The sequence below is a fragment of the Saccopteryx leptura genome, chromosome 2 (genome assembly GCF_036850995.1).
Source record: "Saccopteryx leptura isolate mSacLep1 chromosome 2, mSacLep1_pri_phased_curated, whole genome shotgun sequence".
NCBI lineage: Eukaryota > Metazoa > Chordata > Mammalia > Chiroptera > Emballonuridae > Saccopteryx > Saccopteryx leptura.
The window spans coordinates 324356600-324375696 of NC_089504.1; the positions used below are offsets into that span (position 1 = coordinate 324356600).

A 19097-nucleotide genomic window follows, 5' to 3' on the forward strand; every position below is an offset into this window, starting at 1 on the left:
ATTAAGTGTGTAGTGATATCTCATTATGTTTTTAATTCATAATTCCCTAATGACTAATGTCATTGAACATCTTTGCATGTGCTTATCTGCCATCTGTATTTCTTCTTCAGTGAAATCTATTCAAACCACTTGCCCAATTTTTTTTTTAAACAGGGACAGAGAGACAGTCAGAGAGAAGGATAGATAGGGACAGACAGACAGGAATGGAGAGAGAGATGAGAAGCATCAATCATCAGTTTTTCGTTTGCAACACCTTAGTTGTTCATTGATTGCTTTCTCATATGTGCCTTGACCACGGGCCTTCAGCAGACCAAGTAACCCCTTGCTCAAGCCAGCGACCTTGCGTCCAAGCTGGTTTGCTTTTTTTGCTCAAGCCAGATGAGCCAGTGCTCAAGCTGGTGACCTCGGGTCTCGAACCTGGGTCCTCCACATCCCAGTCCAATGCTCTATCCACTGCGCCACCGCCTGGTCAGGCACTTGCCCAATTTTTATTTGGTTGTTTTGTTTCCTTATTATTGAGTTTTTATATATTTATATATTCTGGATAAGAGTCCTTTATCAGCTAGGTGGTTTAAATATATTTTCTCCCAATGTGTGGCTTCTATTAATATTTTCTCCCAGAATACAACATTCCATTAATAGTATCATTATATGAAAAGATGTTCTTAAAGTCCAATTTATCATTTTTTTTCTTTTAGGAACCATACTTTTTGTGTTGAAACTAAGAAACTAAACATTCATTTTTCTCTATTTTTGCGTTTTCATTTCATTGATTTCCACTTTGATTCTTACTCTAGCTTGTTAAGATAGAAGCTGAAATCATTGATTTGAGATCTTCTTTTCTAATACTGTAGGCTTTTTAGTGCTATAAATATCCCTCTAAGTGCTGCTTTAATGCATCCACATTTTCTTTCCCCCTTTCTTTACTGAGACGACATTTTATTTAGTTATTTCGTTTACACCTGAAACTGGCATTTAAAATTAATATCCCTGCCCACAAACTTCTTATAGACACCAAAAAATGTTTCAACCTTGTGTCCCACATTGTTCTGCTGGCCTTTATTTATCTAAATGAACCTTTATGAACTGGCTTTATCCAGTTTCATGTGGATTCTCTTGCTTACAATTTCATTTGGGAAAACCAAGTCCTCCTGGACCACATAGTGCACGGCTGTCAGAGTGCAGCTCCTGGGATGCTTTTCTTTTCCATATGGCTTTTTCAGGTTGGCTTAAGTAGAATTCTCCTATGAGTGATAAAGACAACTGCTTCCTACTGAACTTTTTCTCCAACTGGCATACCAGACAGACTTGGATTTTCTGGAAAGACTTTAGTTGAAGAACAGGAACAAAGATTATTATAATAGTTTTCTGACTGTCACCAACTTCAATTTTTTGGCTGCTGTGTTGTTCAACTCTTGTAGCTTGTCCTTGAGGGCCAAGTTCATCTCTACTTCCAGCAGAGCTTGGGAGATGTCACACTTGAACACATCCAGCTTCTCCCCTTTGGCCTTCATGATCTTGGTGCTTGAACTGAACACTGCTTTCTCCTTGATGAGCACTGGCCTAGGAAGAGCTACATCTCACAAAGTTTGGTATGTTGTGTCTTAATTTTCACTCAGTTCAAAATTATTTTTATTTCTTCTTAAATCCATGATTTATTTAGAAGTATTTCCAAATACATGTTTGGGCATTTTACCAAATATCCTGTGGTTATTGATTTCTAATTTAATTGCAGTGTCTTCAAAGAACACATTTTGAGATGGCTACAGTAATGAATTCTACCAAACATTCAAAGATTTGGTACCTATCCTTCTCAAAATCTTCCAAAAAACAAAAGAAGAAGTATTCTCCCCAACACATTTTATGAGGCCAATATAACCCTCATACCAAAACCTGGCAAGGGCAACACAAAAAAAGAAAACTACAGACAAATATCTGCATTGAATTGATAAATACAATTCAAAATGAATACAGATGCAAAAATCCTAAACAAAATACTAGCAAATAAAATACAACAACACATTAAAAAAAATAATGCATCATGATTAAGTGGGATTCATTCCAGGAGTACAAGGATGGTTCAACATACAGAAATCAATCAACATAATACACCACATCAACAAAACAAAGAACAAAAATCATATGATCCTATTAATAGATCCAGAAAAGGCTTTCAATAAGATACAACAATTCCTTGTTTAAAACACTCAGTAAAATCAGAATAGAAGGAAAGTACCTCAACCTAATAAAGGCTATATATGACCAACCAGCAGCTAATATCATACTAAATGGTAAAAAAAATAAAGGCATTTCCTCTAAAATCAGGAACAAGACAAGGCTGCCCACTCTATCCACTCTTTTTTTTTTTTTTTTGCATTTTTCTGAAGCTGGAAACAGAGAGGCAGTCAGACAGACTCCCGCATGTGCCCGACCGGGATCCACCCGGCACGCCCACCAGGGGGCAATGCTCTGCCCATCCAGGGTGTCGCTCTGTTGCAACCAGAGCCATTCCAACGCCTGAGGCAGAGGCCACAGAGCCATCCTCAGCGCCCGGGCCATCTTTGCTCCAATGGAGCCTTGGCTGTGGGAGGGGAAGAGAGAGACAGAGAGGAAGGAGAGGGGGAGGGGTGGAGAAGCAGATGGGCGCTTCTCCTGTGTGCCCCGGCCGGGAATTGAACCCAGGACTTTCGCACGCCAGGCTGATGCTCTACCACTGAGCCAACCGGCCAGGGCCTCTATCCACTCTTATTCAACATAGTTCTAGAAATTTTATCCAGAGCACTCAGGCAAGAGAAAGACATAAAAGGCATTCATATAAGGAAAGATAAAGTAAAGGTATCACTTTTTGCAGATAACACGATCCTGGATATATAAAACCCCAAGACTCCACCAAAAAACTATTAGAAACAATAAACCAATACAGTAAAGTCACAGGATATAAAATCAATAATCGAAATTCCACTGCTTTCCTATACGCTACCAATGAAACATCAGGAAATGAACTAAAAAAAATCCCTTTTACAATGGCAACAACAACAACAAAAATACCTAGGAATAAACTTAACAAGGATGTGAAAGACCTATATACTGTAAACTAAAAAACATTATTGAAAGAAATTGAAAAAGACACAATGAAATGGAAAAATATTCCATGTTCATGAATTGGAAGACTCAACATAGGTAAAATGGCCATTTCACCCAAAGCAATATAAAAATTTAATGCAATCCCCATCAAAATCCCAATCTCATTTTTAAAAAAAATAGTACAAAAAATTACCTGGTTTGTTTGGAACCATAAAAAACTCCAAAAAGCCAAAGCAATCCTGTGGAAGAAGAATGAAGTTAAAAGTATCACACTACCTGACTTCAAATTATACTATAGAGCCATAATAATCAAAATAGCATGGCACTGGCAGAAAAACAGACATTCAGACCAATGGAACAGAATTGAGAGCCCAGAAAAAAAATCACATATACATGGACAGATCATCTTCAACAAAGGAGAGAAAAACACACAATGAAGAAAAGAAAGCCTCTTCATTAATGGTGCTGGGAAAATTGGAAAGTCACATGCAAAAGAATGAAACTTGATTACAGTTTGTCGTCTTGCACAAAAATTAATTCAAAATGGATCAAAGACCTAAATATAAGATCGAAAACAATAAATTACACAGAAGAAAACAGGTATTAAGCTCATGGACCTTGGCCGGAGAGAACAATTCATGAATTTAACCCCAAAGGCAAGGAAAGTAAAGAAAAAAAAAAAAAGTAAATGGGACTGTTTCAAACTAAAAAGCTTCTACACAGCAAGAGAAACTGACAACAAAATAGGCAGCCAACTAAATGGGAGATGATATTTGCAAACAATAGAGGTTAACATCCAAAATATATAAAGAACTCACAAAGTTCAGCAACAAACAAGCAAACAATCCAAATGAAAAATGGGGAGAGGACCTGAACAGACACTTCTCCTAAGAGGACATACAAAGGGCCAACAGGTATATGAAAAGATGCTCATCTTCATTAGCTACTCAAGAAATGCAAATCAAAACTACAATGAGATACCACCTCACACCTGTTAGATTGGCTATTATCAATAATACAGGTAATAACAAGTGTTGGAGAGGGTGTAGAGCAGTGGTAGTCAACCTGGTCCCTACCGCCCACTAGTGGGCGTTCCAGCTTTCATGGTGGGCAGTAGTGGAGCAACCAAAGTATAAATAAAAAGGGAGATTTAACTATAGTAAGTTGTTTTATAAAGATTTATTCTGCCAAACATAGCAAAAATCTGACATAAAGTACTTGGTAAGTAATTATTATATGCTTTAACTTGCTGTTACTCTGCTTTATAAATTTTATAAAGTAAAGTTACTTCCCTACTTTATAAATCACCATTACTGTGGAACCGGTGGGCGGTTAGAAAATTATACTACTCCCTGGCTGGTTGGCTCAGTGGTAGAGCGTCGGCCTGGCGTGCGGAAGTCCCGGGTTCTATTCCCAGCCAGGGCACACAGGAGAAGCGCCCATCTGCTTCTCCACCCCTCCCCCTCTCCTTCCTCTCTGTCTCTCTCTTCCCCTCCCGCAGCCAAGGCTCCATTGGAGCAAAAGATGGCCTGGGCGCTGGGGATGGCTCCTTGGTCTCTGCCCCAGGCGCTAGAGTGGCTTTGGTCGTGAGAGAGTGACGCCCCGGATGGGCAGAGCATCGCCCCCTGGTGGGCGTGCCGGGTGGATCCCGGTCGGGCGCATGCGGGAGTCTGTCTGACTGCCTTCCCGTTTCCAGCTTCAGAAAAATACAAAAAAGAAAAAAAAGAAAAGAAAATTATACTACTAACAGAGATATAAAACTAGGCAGTAGGTATAAAAAGGTTGACTACCCCTGGTTTAGAGAAGAAACCCTCATTCACTGCTGGTGGGAAATGCAAATTAGTACAACCATTATGGAAGAAAGTATGGTGGTTCCTCAAAAAATTAAAAATAGAATTACCATATGACCCAGCAATCCCTCTACTGAGTATCTACCCCCAAAACTCAAAAACATTGGTACGTAAAGACACATTCACCCCCATGTTCATCACAGAATTATTCACAGTGGCCAAAACATGGAAACAACCAAAGTATCCCATGATAGAAGATTGGATAAAGAAGTTGTGGTACATATATACAATGGAATACTACTCAGCTGTAAGAAATGATGACACAGTGACATTTATGACAACATGGATGGACCATGATTCTACACATAGGTGGGATATAAAACTGAGACTCACAGACAAAGAGAAAAGTAAAGTGGTTACCAGGGAGAAGAGGGCGTGAGGGAGGGGGATGATGTGGGATTGGGGGAAGGGTATAAGAGGGACAAATATAAGATAACAGAAAATGATTTGACCTTAGGTGATGGGTATACACAGGGGTCCCCAAACTTTTTACACAGGGGGCCAGTTCACTGTCCCTCAGACCGTTGGAGGGCTGCCACATACAGTGCTCCTCTCACTGACCACCAGTGAAAGAGGTGCCCTTTCCAGAAGTGCGGCAGGGGGCCGGATAAATGGCCTCAGGGGGCCGCATGCGGCCCACAGGCTGTAGTTTGGGGACGCCTGGTATACAACATAATGAACAGTTCAAACGCTATAGAAATGTTTACTTGAAACCTACATACTCTTATTGATCAATGTCACCCTGTTGAAGTTAATTTTCTAAATAAAATTTAAAATAAAAAAAAAACAACTTTTATTCCCCAGAAAAAAAATAACAACAAAAAACCCCACCATATTTTGTATGATTTAAATCCTTTAAAATTCTTGAGGCTTGCTTTATGATCCAGAATATGGATTGTCATAGTAGATATTTTGTGTGCACTCAAAATGCAGATGATTCTGCAGGGGATGGGGGTTTATATATATTTGTATATATAGTATACATATGTCATTTATATTAAGTTGTTTATTAGTGTTATTCAAGTCTTCTAAATCCTTGGTGATTCTCCGCCTACTCTTCTTTTAATTATTGACACATGGATGGTGAATCTTCAACAATACCGTATTTGCCTAATTCTGCTTGCATTTCATTTTTTGTTTCATATGTTTTGAAGCTCTGCAATCAGGCATGTAAATATTTAGACTTAATAGGTCCTCTTTCTGAATTAATACCCTTAACATTATGAATGACCTCTTATTTTAGAGTAATAATTTTCTTTCTTTTGAAGTCTATTTTTTCTATTAATATAAACATTGCTGGTTATTTTTATTAATGTTAGTATACTATATTGTCATTTCCACCCCTTTACTTTTATTCTATTTGTGTTTTTATATTTTCATGGGTTTCTTGTAGGCAACATATGTATATAATTGAGTCTTTTTTATCCAATCTGACAAATTCTGTCTTTTAACTGGGTGTTTAGGCCATTTATATTTAATATGATTTTTTATATGGTTGTGTCTCAGTCTACCATCTTGCTATGTTTTCTATTTGTCCGTAGTATAGTTTTTGTTTTCTTTTTCTTCCTCCTAACTTCTTTTGGATTAATGAAATGCTATTAGGATTCTATTTAATCTAATTTGTTGGCTTATTAGCTATATAAATATTTGGTATATTAGTGGTTGCTTTAGAGTTAATATCATATAGTTTGTAATTTATCAAAGTCTACCTTTAGAAAATATTACACCACTTCATATATAGTGTAAAAAATGTTTTTCTCTTTATCACTGTCTATGAGTAATTTGATTATGATGTGCCTTCGGTCTTGCTTTTAAGCTCTGTTAGGCAGTGGAGTGTAGGATTAATTTTTTCCACTGTAGAGGCATAAAACTTCTGAGTGTTTGCTCCATTTGCCTATAAGTGATGAGATTTCCCACTTTGGCTGGTGGGAACAGCCCTGCGTTCCACTGAGTCCCAATGCTTGTTCCCTTTCATATTTGTAGATGACTCTCCTGGGAGAGAGAAACAGAAACATCAATCTGTTTCTGTATGTGCCCTGATCAGGAATCGAACTCACAACCTTTGCATATCAGGATGTATGATGCTCTAACTAACTGAACTATCTGGCCAGGGCTGATTTTGTGTTTATTTATAAAGGTTGTATTAAGAGACTCTAAAGTACAGTAATACCTCAGTTTTCATTGACTTTGGTTATTGTTGACTTCAGTTTTCATCTATTTTTTCAAGGAAAAATTTGTCTTGGATTTTGTCAACATTCCCATGTGACCTTGTTGCTAATTTTGTGAAAACAAAGGACACTCCATGAGTTCTCCTGCTCAATGTGGCACCGTTTCTCGTTGTGTGAGCATTACCCCGCATGTCTAGCCAAACAATTTCATTGTTTTCCACAGTTTTGTGCTTTTTTTATTGATTGTGAGTGCTAATACTACAATTACATGTAAGTGATTACTGCATACAGTAATTGGATTTACATTGATTCATATAGAAATAATTGTCTCGGTTTTCGTCGGTTTTGGATTTTGCCAATTGTTTTCTGACTGATTATTGACAAAAACCGAGGTATCACTGCACACTGAGGAATTCTTAAATAAAACAATACTGTCTCATAGCACAGTTAAGTTATCCAATGTGCAAAACTCCAAACTAAGTTATTATACTTCTGTGTAAAGGACTGGACACATAAGATTGTACCTTCATTCTAGATTTCATAAAAATTGTTAAGTTTAAAGTGATTTACCATTTTGCTTCAAGCAAAATACAAAGCCATCTAAAAGCAGGTTTATTAAAAATTTATGAGCAAAACAATGTATATCCTCTAAACATAGAAATGAAGTGTGTATTACAATGGCTGCAGAAACACATTTCTTGATTGCAAGGTCTTAAGAACTAAAAAGGAATACATTCCATTTTTTAACAGTTTGTTAGCTGAGAGCACAGTGGGAATCCTGGTACATTGCTCCTTAAAATGGATGATGGTTTTAGAAGATTAGGTTAAGAGCAGGCTCCTGCCTACTATACCTGCGGATGGCAACATGGATATTCATACATTATCCTAAGGGGTAAGATCTCCATTTGGGAGCACTAGGAAACTAGTGAGGCAAAATGATCAGAAACCAGCTTACACTTCCCTAGCTCTTTCAAGATCGTATATTACTTCAGGACATTAACTGAAGTAAACAAAAGTCATTCCCAAAACCATACTATTCAATATATTGTACTTAGAATATAAGGCATGAGAAGTTATATTTACAATGACTGTTGGTCCCCAGAAGTGGTTAATGAACTGAGGCTGACCTTGATCACTGACTCAGATCCTGCAGCACAGGGCGGTACCTGCTCCCTCTCCCACATTTGCCAACCTTTGCTACAACAGTAATAAATTTGCAGTCTTGATCTCTCAAGCATATCATACATTTTCGGATCCATCATTAGCCTCAAACTTGTGGCCTAATTAAATTACTGAGGAAAGACACTTTGGAATTCTAGACTTTGGCAGGAGAAAAATCAGAGATAAACATTTGAATAAGGTGAGAAAATTGTGACCTAATCTCCATGCAGTTATTAATGATTTCAAGTCACTGTTCAAACTAAATTAAATTTTATTTGATTGCCTTTTATATTTTTATACACAAAATTATGTCAAACCATTTTGCCATTTGGTGATTAAATGCTAAATACAATATGTAGGAGAAGGGAGAAACAGAAAAGGCTCAAGTGACAAAACAACAAAACATCTCCACATGATAGGTATAAACAGATATGGAATTGATGTTTATGAGTCATTAAGATCTTCCAGATTATAGACATGACATAGAAAAGCTAAAAAATCCTGATGGCGAAATTTCATTTCTCTCTCAAATCTAAGTGTTTAGAGGTCAGGAGAGAGACTAGCTTAGGCAAAGGACTAGCAAAGAAAAGATCTGAATTTGAAGTCTAGATAATGGCAATATTTTGAAGAAAATATTTAAACTGGTATATTAATTTTGCTGAGTTTCACCTACTCTTAAGGTGGTAGGACTAGATAAGGATTTTATAAATGTTACAATTTTAAGACTATGATTTGCTCTTCCCTGAATACCAAGCATTTACTATCTGTACCATTAATTTTGTAAATGATAATATAAGGCCTTGTGGTATTTCTTCATCTTTTAAACACTTCAAATGCATTCATGCCTTGGCCCTGGCTGGTTGGCTCAGTGGTAGAGCATCAGTCCAGTGTGTGAGTCCCGGGTTCAATTCCCAGCCAGGGCACACACTGGGGCGCTGAGGATGGCTCCATGACCTCTGCCTCAGGCGCTAGAATGGCTCCAGTTGCAATGGAGCAATGCCCCAGATGGGCAGAGCATTGCCCCCTAGTGGGCTTGCCGAGTAGATCTGGGTCGGGTGCATGTGGGAGTCTGTCTCTCTGTCTCCCCACTTCTCACTTTAAGAAAAAAAAAAGGCATTCATCCTTCCGAACCAAAGCTCCTTGGATGGAGAAAGAAACAAAGTTTTCTCATCTTCTACATGGCTAAGAACACAGTAAGGATCAATATGTGTTTCACAAAATAAGAAAATGCTCAGAGGGCTGGTATACTAGCATTTTAAGACCCTATCACAAATTGCTGTTTAACTAGAAGTTGTTGGGAGGAAAGACTGATGAAGCTATCAGTTATATAAGCTTCTTTATAGGACAAAAATATGCCATGAAAGAATCCAAGCTTGTTGATAACCAACAAGGAGCTTCTAGGAAAGGTGTTTTGTTTTGCAAGGATGAAAAGGAACTGAGCGTGTGCATCTCCTAAACTGGCAATAAAGGGGAAAATTTACCAAGAGACTCAGTTTCCTTTGTTCGCTGAGAAGCCCAAGTAGCAATTACCAGCTTCAGCTATGATCATTTCCATCACAAAGAATGAGGCAGTGTGCCATGCTAGAAAGACAGTATTTGGGTTTACAGAACCTCAGCTGAACTGCTCGCTCTCACACTTAGTCACTAAGTAGAAATTACTTAACATCTCTATGCTCAATATCCTCAACTATAGAATATAAAATAAATAATTACTGTCTGAGTTCTTTCATGGATTGCAGAGATATAAGTGAAAGTTCTTTATAAATCAGAATTTTTTAAAAATCACATAAATGCCCCCAGAAGTAGGTGTGGTCAAGCTAAATAATGGTGAACAGTAAGAGTAAATTATTTTCTGAAGAGCACCCGAGTTCTTAGAGTTTGTTCTAATTGCTTTGGATCTCAGGGCTTCCTTTGAGAGAAGTCTCTAATTTAAACAATCTGGGCCCCAAAAGGGCTTCTTCTCAAACATATCAGATAACTGAAGAAACTATAAGAAGAGGGAAGGGCATCAAAAGGATTAAAAACCCAATGGGTGGAAACTTTCATGGCAAATCTCCTAATATTGATGTCTCCAACAATAAAAAAAAAAGTCATGTCCCTATCATCAATTTTGGTGCCTAAAAAATATGGTTCCATCAATTAAATATTCAGTTTATTTTAGTTTTATTTATTTGTTTCTTTGACTCTTAAATAAATGGAATATTATCACAATGAAATATTCTTAACCTATATTCCAGAAAGGACTCTGGAATGAAAACTGTAACCTAAGAATCTGGGCAGCTCTGCATTAGAATAACATATTATCATATATATCTATTCCTTTAAACCTAAAATATTGCGGTCAAATGCTAGGATAAAAGAAACTATTCCATCTCCCGATAGTTGAGAAGAACTGATCTCCTAAGTTTTAATGGAGAAGAAATGTCTTAGTCAATGATTTTTAATCATTTCTGCCACAGTGTTCCACTCATATAATAGGAACACCACCTATCTACTCTGGTAAATACATTGTAGGTATTCACCATAATAGGAACACCACCTATCTACTCTGGTAAATACATTGTAGGTATTCACTATTGTATTGAACAATATAATGGTGTTCAACCAAAATTTGTTGAATGAGTGTGAACAGAATGTTGCCTTGATCTTTCACAAAGTAAGATTAAAGGTCCAGAAATATGTATATATAAAAGTTGAACAAGATATGTACGTATATAATTTTTAATGAAAACATTCTAACTCCGTGTTGGTTCTCTTGAATGCCTCACTAAGAAAAGGCAGGAGCACTAAGAGTGTAAGTAATACCCTGTTCTTTCTAATCTTCGGCCAGGAACAGCGAGCGCCTCAGGTTCCAGCCTGGACTGGAGACCTGGCTCCTCCGCCCCAGGGGGAGTGGACAACGACAAACGGCAGGCAATCGGGTTCAGAAAGAGAAATATGTCCCTGAACTGGTTTACTTATTATTTTTGTTTTCAACAACAAAAAGCTGAAAACTGCAAAAACTATCAGAGAAGTCTGCTAAAATAAATGCAGAGTCCAAACAACTCAGTGACCCGTACCGACAAGGTCTATTGCTGGGATCTTCCTGGTCTCCCGACTCCACCTCCACGGCTGCAGCAGGGGAAGGGAGGGAGGCATTCTGTCGGGACACGGCCAAATATGGGCTGTGTAGCTGTCCTTTCTCTGCAGCCGTAGGATGTGAGAAAGAGCCCCTTTCTGTGGAAGCAAAGGCATATGAACATCTATTTGTGGCTAATAAAAAGAAACGCCACTGTCAGGAGCACTTCTGCCAATGAGAGCCCTGCCTCAGGACGTGATGCCCGCCGACCCATCTCACTGAGAGTCAGCAAATTCACGTGCTCCCCCTCTTTATGGGACCCATACACAAATTACAGTCCGTTTATTTACCCGGGACATTTCCCAATAAGACACCTCCAATTTTTACTTAAGTGGGGCAAGGATTATACACATATCATCTGGGGTAGTAACACCATCCACATACAGCCCAAACTCTGTATGTTTTCTATCACCCAAATCTACAATGGGCCTGTAAATGTACACCGGCTCTACATTTATCTGGTTTGTGAGCACAAATTTAGGATTTCTTAGTGTAAGGAATCCAATTTAGTCATAGCACTAAATGTGTGCCTTTTACCCCTATGAGAGGGTAATAGAACTGAATGCAATCCATCATGGCAGATCAGCACAGTTTATCCCTGTCCAGCAATCATGCTTGTGAAGGACAAGGGAAGGCAGCACTGATAACTTTTCCAAAACAGGCTTCTAGTTAAATATCAGCTGAGCAGAATGAGTTCAACCAACCAGACAGTGACTCAGGCACCATGAAACTGGATTTGTGGAGGCTGATGTATGTGTTGGGGGGAAGGGGGGGCCGGCTACACTCACCAGCAACCACCCTTGCCCACTGACATCACCTTTCCAGATGGCTTGCTCAACCATTACTCAGTTTGTTTCAAATAAAGACATCGTCTGTCTTTTCACTCAGAAATGTGTACACCAAGGCACTAAATGAAGGGAAAAAAGACAGATATAATCACATGAGATCAATCAAATATGGCCTAAACCTATAGGCATATTTGGTGTGACTATCTCTGTCTTATAAAGAATAAACTGAAAAACACTGTTCTCTGATAATGAAATAAGGACAACTGCTTCAAATTAAATGCAACAAGTAGACCCTGTAACATGACCGATATCCACCCCCGGCTTTTTCTAAATTCCAAGTACACCAAATTCCTCTTTAACAATATTTAATAAGAAATGTTTAACACTTTTTATTTCATGTATTTCCTGTAATTACACATTTGTAACAAAATGTGGATTCACTTGACAGCCAAACCAAAACGTTTCATTTTGTTCTTAAATTGCAACCCTTGCTGCTGAAATACAGTATACTAAAAATGAAATAACTTTTCCATTTTAATGTGGTTATAAGCTTCCTGCTAGGCAGCAACCTAATTGAGACTTTTGATGTTAGCTTTTTTAAGACATGCTATCCTTCATCATCTGTAGAGTATTTTAACTATAGATCTCTTGCCATCTTCCCAAAGTTGACAGAAGGAAGGGGGTTGGGGTGGGAGGAGGAAGGCCACTTTATCAAAGTCAGTGGAAATACAAGGTATTAATTATGTTAAATGAAGAAATATGGGCATTTGGTTACTTTTGTGGGTCAGAAATATTTTAATCTGTCGCTGCCAGCCAGCTGCCTCTCCCTGAACTCCTGTGCATTTATATCAGTTGCAGGACACATCAAAGCTCCAAAGTGAGGAAAGCAGCCACCAGCAGGGCCTTTCCCCATCCCCCACCAAGGTCACGATTATAACTGGAGCAACCACAGTGTTATCCACCACACTCAGTAATAAAGCCATGGCCTTTTTAAAATATATATGTTGGAGGTATAGGCTTTAAAAAAAAAAGGTAAACATTTTGCCCAAAGCAATGATTTTTAAAAAGCCCTAGTAAATGCAAAGTACAACTTTTGTGATATTTAGAAAAGAAAACAAATGGTGTATCAACTGCCCCCAGTCAAAGTTGAGTTGGCTCACGCTGATGCAGCTGCCTTTTAAGCTTTGCTAAGTCGGCCAAGCACAGGGTCCAAAAGCAGAGTTACAGGGAGGGGAAACATAGCTGTCGGCTTCGATGCCTGAACGTGTTTTATTAAAACAACGCTTGGAAACTCTAGATATGAACAGTCAAGGAAGCCAATAGCAATTACATAAATGCAACATATTCCCTATACGACCAGGGTAGGAACTTCCACAAGGTCACCAAGTAATAATTTTTAAATCCACTCTTTAATAAAGTTTTTCTGATCAAGGAATCAGATAACTTGTTAAGAAGTCATGTCACTGTAATGTGCAAGCATTGTGCAAAAAGAAAAAAAAACCTAAACCAAAACAAAAATTTAAAAAACCACCAACCCTGTTTTAGGCTATAAAAAGCAATGTTTTAGTGAACTGTACTTTCCAGCTCTTCAATTATATTTTTGAATCTAGTAGAATAGAAAAATTTTGGACAAATGTATTTATAGATGATTCTATTTTCAATATATATTTTTATTTGAATCATAGATAACTAACATATTTTCTTCTACTTCAATTTTTGCTAATTTGCAGAAAATTTTCAAAGGAATTAATTTAACTATGGATACTAATTTAAAGAAATGAATCCTTTGCTTATAATAGACAGGCAAATAGAACTTATATATTCTAGATTGGGTTCTTAGAGTTCTTATGGTATATTAAAAAAAAAAAAAAGGAATAATCAGATTAAGGAACAAAAAAACCATGCTTGTCTTGACCTTACGTTACATTACAGGTAGAAAGGGGAACACCTTTTAGGTCAAAATACAACAAACAAAAAACACAATAAATAAGCCCACAAGACTCAAGAAAAAAGACAAAGGCTCTCCCTTTGCCTGCTCTGAAAAGAATCAAATGAAGCCAAGAACCTTTTCACTATTGTTGAGTCATTTCAACCTTACTCAAATGTTTGCGCTTCAATATGGTTCTCCCTCCTCCTCAAGGATGCTAAAAATGCAGGAGATTTCTGTGTCAGGGTATTCATTACAGAGCTGCCTGTACTTTGTCTAATCTTAATTCAACAAAAATCCACACATCATGAGTTGGCTTAGCAACTGGTTTGAAGTCAGGAATAAAAGGATTTAAGCATACATTCACCTGCGATCACCTTCCAATTTTCTTCCTCATTTCACATACCACTGCTTGAGAAACAAAACAAAAAAACAGAGTGATAAGAAATTTTACCTTAGTTGACAGCTAATTGTTGTTAAAAGTAACAACTACCACCACCAGGAATTTAAAACGGAACCAAATGAAACCTCTCTAAACTGACACTAGGTATTCCTTGTCTGATATTAAACCGTAGCAACATTCAATCTGGAAATTAAGCAGAAGGAAACATATTGATTTTCTGGTCCTATATGTAATTCTTATTGAGTAATCAAAGGCAAAAAAAAAAAATCCTAGCTAAGACAGTGAAGACTATAACTCTATTCTAGGCTTCAAAGGAGAAAATTTATGAATAGATACGGATTTATAAGTTTGTGCTTTAAATGAGAAAAATTATGGTTACATGTATTTTGATTTGTTGATGTGATATTGTGTCAAGAAACTATGCAAGCTGATATATAAATAATTTCCCCTTATTATCTACAACACAAAAAAATGCTTTTCTGACAATAAAACATGAATTTTGTATCATATTTCCGAGTTTTCAGCAATTTTGTTATTTGTTAACCTCTGTATTTGTTAGTATTTTTTAAGCTTATGAGACCTTTACTCTAAACAAATGTAGTCAGACTAGTCAGGCTTTGCCCCCGCTGTCTAAACAATTCCTTTACTGCAGCTTCCTGCACTGTCCCTTCCTCCCTTGAAGCAAGTATCAGTATCAGCCAGCCAGGTATTTGCGCAGCTTGAATTTCACTGTTAAGACGTGAGTGTTGAAATTATTTAAGTCTTGGTGAAGATCGTCTGATATTTGATGAAATATTAATGTAATATCTCTAATCGTAAATTTTCACTACCCAAATCACCAACACTTATAATAGCTACATGAATTCAGTAAAATATGTTTGCAAAAGGTACCAGCTTGGTAGGTCTAACTTTCTAAAATGACTGAGATTTCACTTAACTACATGAAAGCAGCCGATGCTAGATGAAAACAAACACCACCCACAAAAAATGTCATGTACGTATTCTAGCACTCTTTGTAAAAAATGACTGAAAAAGTTGGCCTAAAGGTACAGGTATTAACGTTACAAGACATTTGATGGGTCATGAAAGGAATAAGAAATCACCTTCCAGATGTCTGAAGGACAAGAAAATAAATCTTTCCATGAATGTAGAAAAACAAATCTGAGTATAAACAAAATATCTATGATTAAATAAAAGTTTAGGTGATCAAAACTGACTAGCATTTTTACAATATTAATGCTAATGGTTCATCACAATCTTGTTTGCATGTTTAATGACTCCCATTAAAAAAATGGCTTAAATACAAACAGGAGAAGAGAAGAGAAAACTAAAGTCATACATGGTGAGGATGGAGACAGAAGAAATATCAAATCAGCCAGAAATATACAATAGCTGTTTCCAGTGCTGGATCAGGAAATAAAGGTAGTTAGAGAAAAGTTGCAGTCTAAAGAGAAAAACACTTTTAGGAAATGGCAAAATTAAAACAGAAGTAGATATGTAAAATAGATGAATGAAGACAAGGTCTTCCTGCACCAAGGGAGTTGTTTAGGAGAAACAGTGTCCGTTTGTGGCCAGCGATAATACTTTCCATTCAATAGAGTTTGCAGCTTGCTGATTCATATGATTGCAGGCTGGCGCCCTGCTGGCGAGCCTCTCCACTGAAATTAAATCCACTCTCTTCAGTTATAAATTATAATGCTCTATAAACAACACTCCCATTGGGAATGAAGGGAGAGAGAGAGAGAGAGAGAAAGAGAAAGAACGAGGAAGAGGGGAGGAGAAGGAGTGGGAAGAATGGAAAAAAGAGGGAGGGAGATAAGGAGGGAGGGAGAGGGGAAAAAAGAGTCGGAGAGGGAGAGCGTTTCTGCATAGTCCACTCACTGCTTCGTGTTCTGCTCCTCTGAAACAAACAGGGAGAGGAAGTCTTGAACAGACAGCACGACTACACTGTTGGATGCAGAGCACAGAAAGCAAAGCGGGACAGTAATGTGAGTCTATGACGAAAAGCACTGAGACATCAATGAGTACACAGAAAGAAGAAAAGATAAAATAGATTTTATACATGGTTTCCCTCCCCTCCAAATGCTAAGGTCTCTTTGGAGTATCAAGGGAAAACCAAAATAAATTAAAATCCCTGATTCCAGTTATATAAATTAGATCTAGACATTGTGCATCCTTTGATATCTAAATCAATCAGAAACAGTACCTCCAAATGCACAGGAAAGCTAAGAAAACATAGGAAAGTAAAGATAGACATAATCAGGCCAAACGGCCACAGATAGGGAGTCCAGAGCAGAAAGAAAGTTCAATGATTTGATCACCCACAGCACCCAGGGATTAACTGCACTTTTTGCTGTTTATGAATATCTATTTCAGAATCTAAAATTAAATTTATAGGAAAGTGATACTTCAATTGTTCAATGTTGAAGAAGGGTGTGTGTGTGTGTGTGTGTGTGTGTGTGTGTGTTAAAGTAGTTTGAAAAGGGAAGCAAAAAGCGCAAATATTCAGTTTTTGGCAATTACCTACATAACGCAGGAAAGAGTCCATCATAGAGTTGATTTGTAAGCACCAGTTTCAGGCATATGCACTGTATTTCAGGTTTGTTTTGTTGGTGGGAATCTTTTAGGAGGAATTTATACCCCAAAGCAAGATAGAAACAATTATTGTAAGATGCTAATTAATATTCCAAAGACTCATATCCACAGGTTACTTATCAACTACAGAAGGATGCAGTTCCCTATGAAAACACACCTTTGAAATTTCTTACCAAATGATGAACCTGGACACAACATAAGGGGAGGCAGAAGTTGGGAGGGAAGAGGTGGGCAGAGAGGCAACCCGTGCAGACCTCGGTTTGGATGCAATTTAGGGGAGGCAGCAAGCCTACAGGACCTGAGCTGCCTTCCAGGCGAGGACGCCCAGGAAAACAGCACCCTCCACAAACCAGGCTCCTACTTCTCTACCTCATTTAGGCAGACTGAAGATCACTCTCATTTTCCTCTCAAAAAACAAGACAGAAGAAAATGTCTACTTCCTACTGAAGCCACAGCAGAAGGAAGAGGGGAAAACAAGGTGACTGAGATTCTGCGTTTTAGACTTGAAGTAATTTTACTAGGCTAAACTCCAAACTGTGGGGGGGGGGGGGGGGAGACCTTAAAATTGAAACACGGACCCAAAACTTAAACAGAGATTTAGGTATAGAAACATCTCCAGTTTTTCCTTCCTTCTTTTTCCTTTTCTCTTTCATTCTATTTTCATGTGTCTGGCCGCCTGTCTCTGTGCCTCTGCTTTTAGGCTGTGGCGCACCCCAAGAAAATTAGGTGACTCTCAGCAAATGCTTTTCTTCCTCTGAATGCCTGGTGAGCTTGTTGGGAAAAGTCATTTAAGTCACTTAAAACAATCCCATGAAAAGTAAAACTCAATTCTGAAATAAGAGTATAACTTAGAGCTTAAAAATAAATTAAATAAAGGAAACATTAAAAGATAAATGGAGCAGGATCGTCTGCGGCTGAGGTAATCTGAGTGGAAAGGGAAGGAGGCGGGTTACGTTAATAAATGATTAAAAGGCCTTAACAAGGGCCTATCAGGTTGACCAGAAAAGCATTCTTCTCCTGGGCTCCTCCTCGAGACCACCTTTTTTACATTTGCTCTCGATGCTGATCAATATGGTTTTCATTTGCTGATTTCCATAATGCCATATGTGATCCGCCAGCTTGACACAATGAAGCTGGAAAGAGCTGAAGTCATTTGAACATTCTCGCGTGCAGGACTGTCGCCTGTTATCTGAAAGCCAATATTTTTCTGTTGCTTATTGACAAATACCAGAGGTGTTTGCCCCTAGACAGATGTCAAAACTCAGCCTCGGGTGGCAAATTTAAATTAAGATTTAAGTTACATATTACACTGTTTCTGTGGCTGTTCTGGTTTTTTTTTTTGGTGGGGGGCACCACTCTTAACCTGTAATTTAAACTTAATTAAATAAAGAACACAAGATTTAAGTGTGAATAATCCATTTCTGAACAGAAATGCTCACCTCAGTTGATAGAGCAATAAATCACCAAGAATATAGCACAAATACTTTATGATGCCACCAAAGCCTAAGGACTTATTTATTGCCCCAATTCAAGTTTTCTTATAAATATTCAATTTAGTTGACCCAATATTATTTATTTCTTATAAATATTCATTTTAGTTGACCCAATAGTATTTATCTTTCACCAAAATTTGTATCAAACTGTATGTTTATTAATATTTTACTCTGTCAAAGTTTCTTTAATCCATGCTCTAGGATGGAGAAACATTTTTTGAACTACATGCAGTGGCAGTATCAGAGCCAGTGGGGTTTATTTAAAGCACGATTATTGCTAATTGAGAGACATTTTTTATCATTTGTAAGCTTCTTACACTTTTTTTTCATTGTATAGTAAAATGAATTTGTTGAGATCATCTTACACAAATGAACCATGCACAAAAACCTTCCATGGTGCCTGAAATGTCTCAATAAAAGTCCTCTGGGCCTTGGCCAGGTAGTTCATTCAGAGTGTAGTCCCTATACACCAAGGTTGTGGGTTTGATTCCCAGTCAGGGCACATACAAG

At 37.7% G+C, this 19097-nt stretch overlaps 1 protein-coding gene and 1 pseudogene across 5 annotated transcripts in view; both read right to left on the reverse strand.

The window, feature by feature from the left end:
- The window catches only part of BCAS3 (BCAS3 microtubule associated cell migration factor), a 614901-nt gene that overhangs the window by 197438 nt on the left and 398366 nt on the right, over nt 1-19097 (reverse strand). The gene's annotated exons all lie outside the window — the stretch shown is intronic.
- LOC136394028 (small ribosomal subunit protein eS7-like) lies at nt 919-11401 on the reverse strand (annotated as a pseudogene).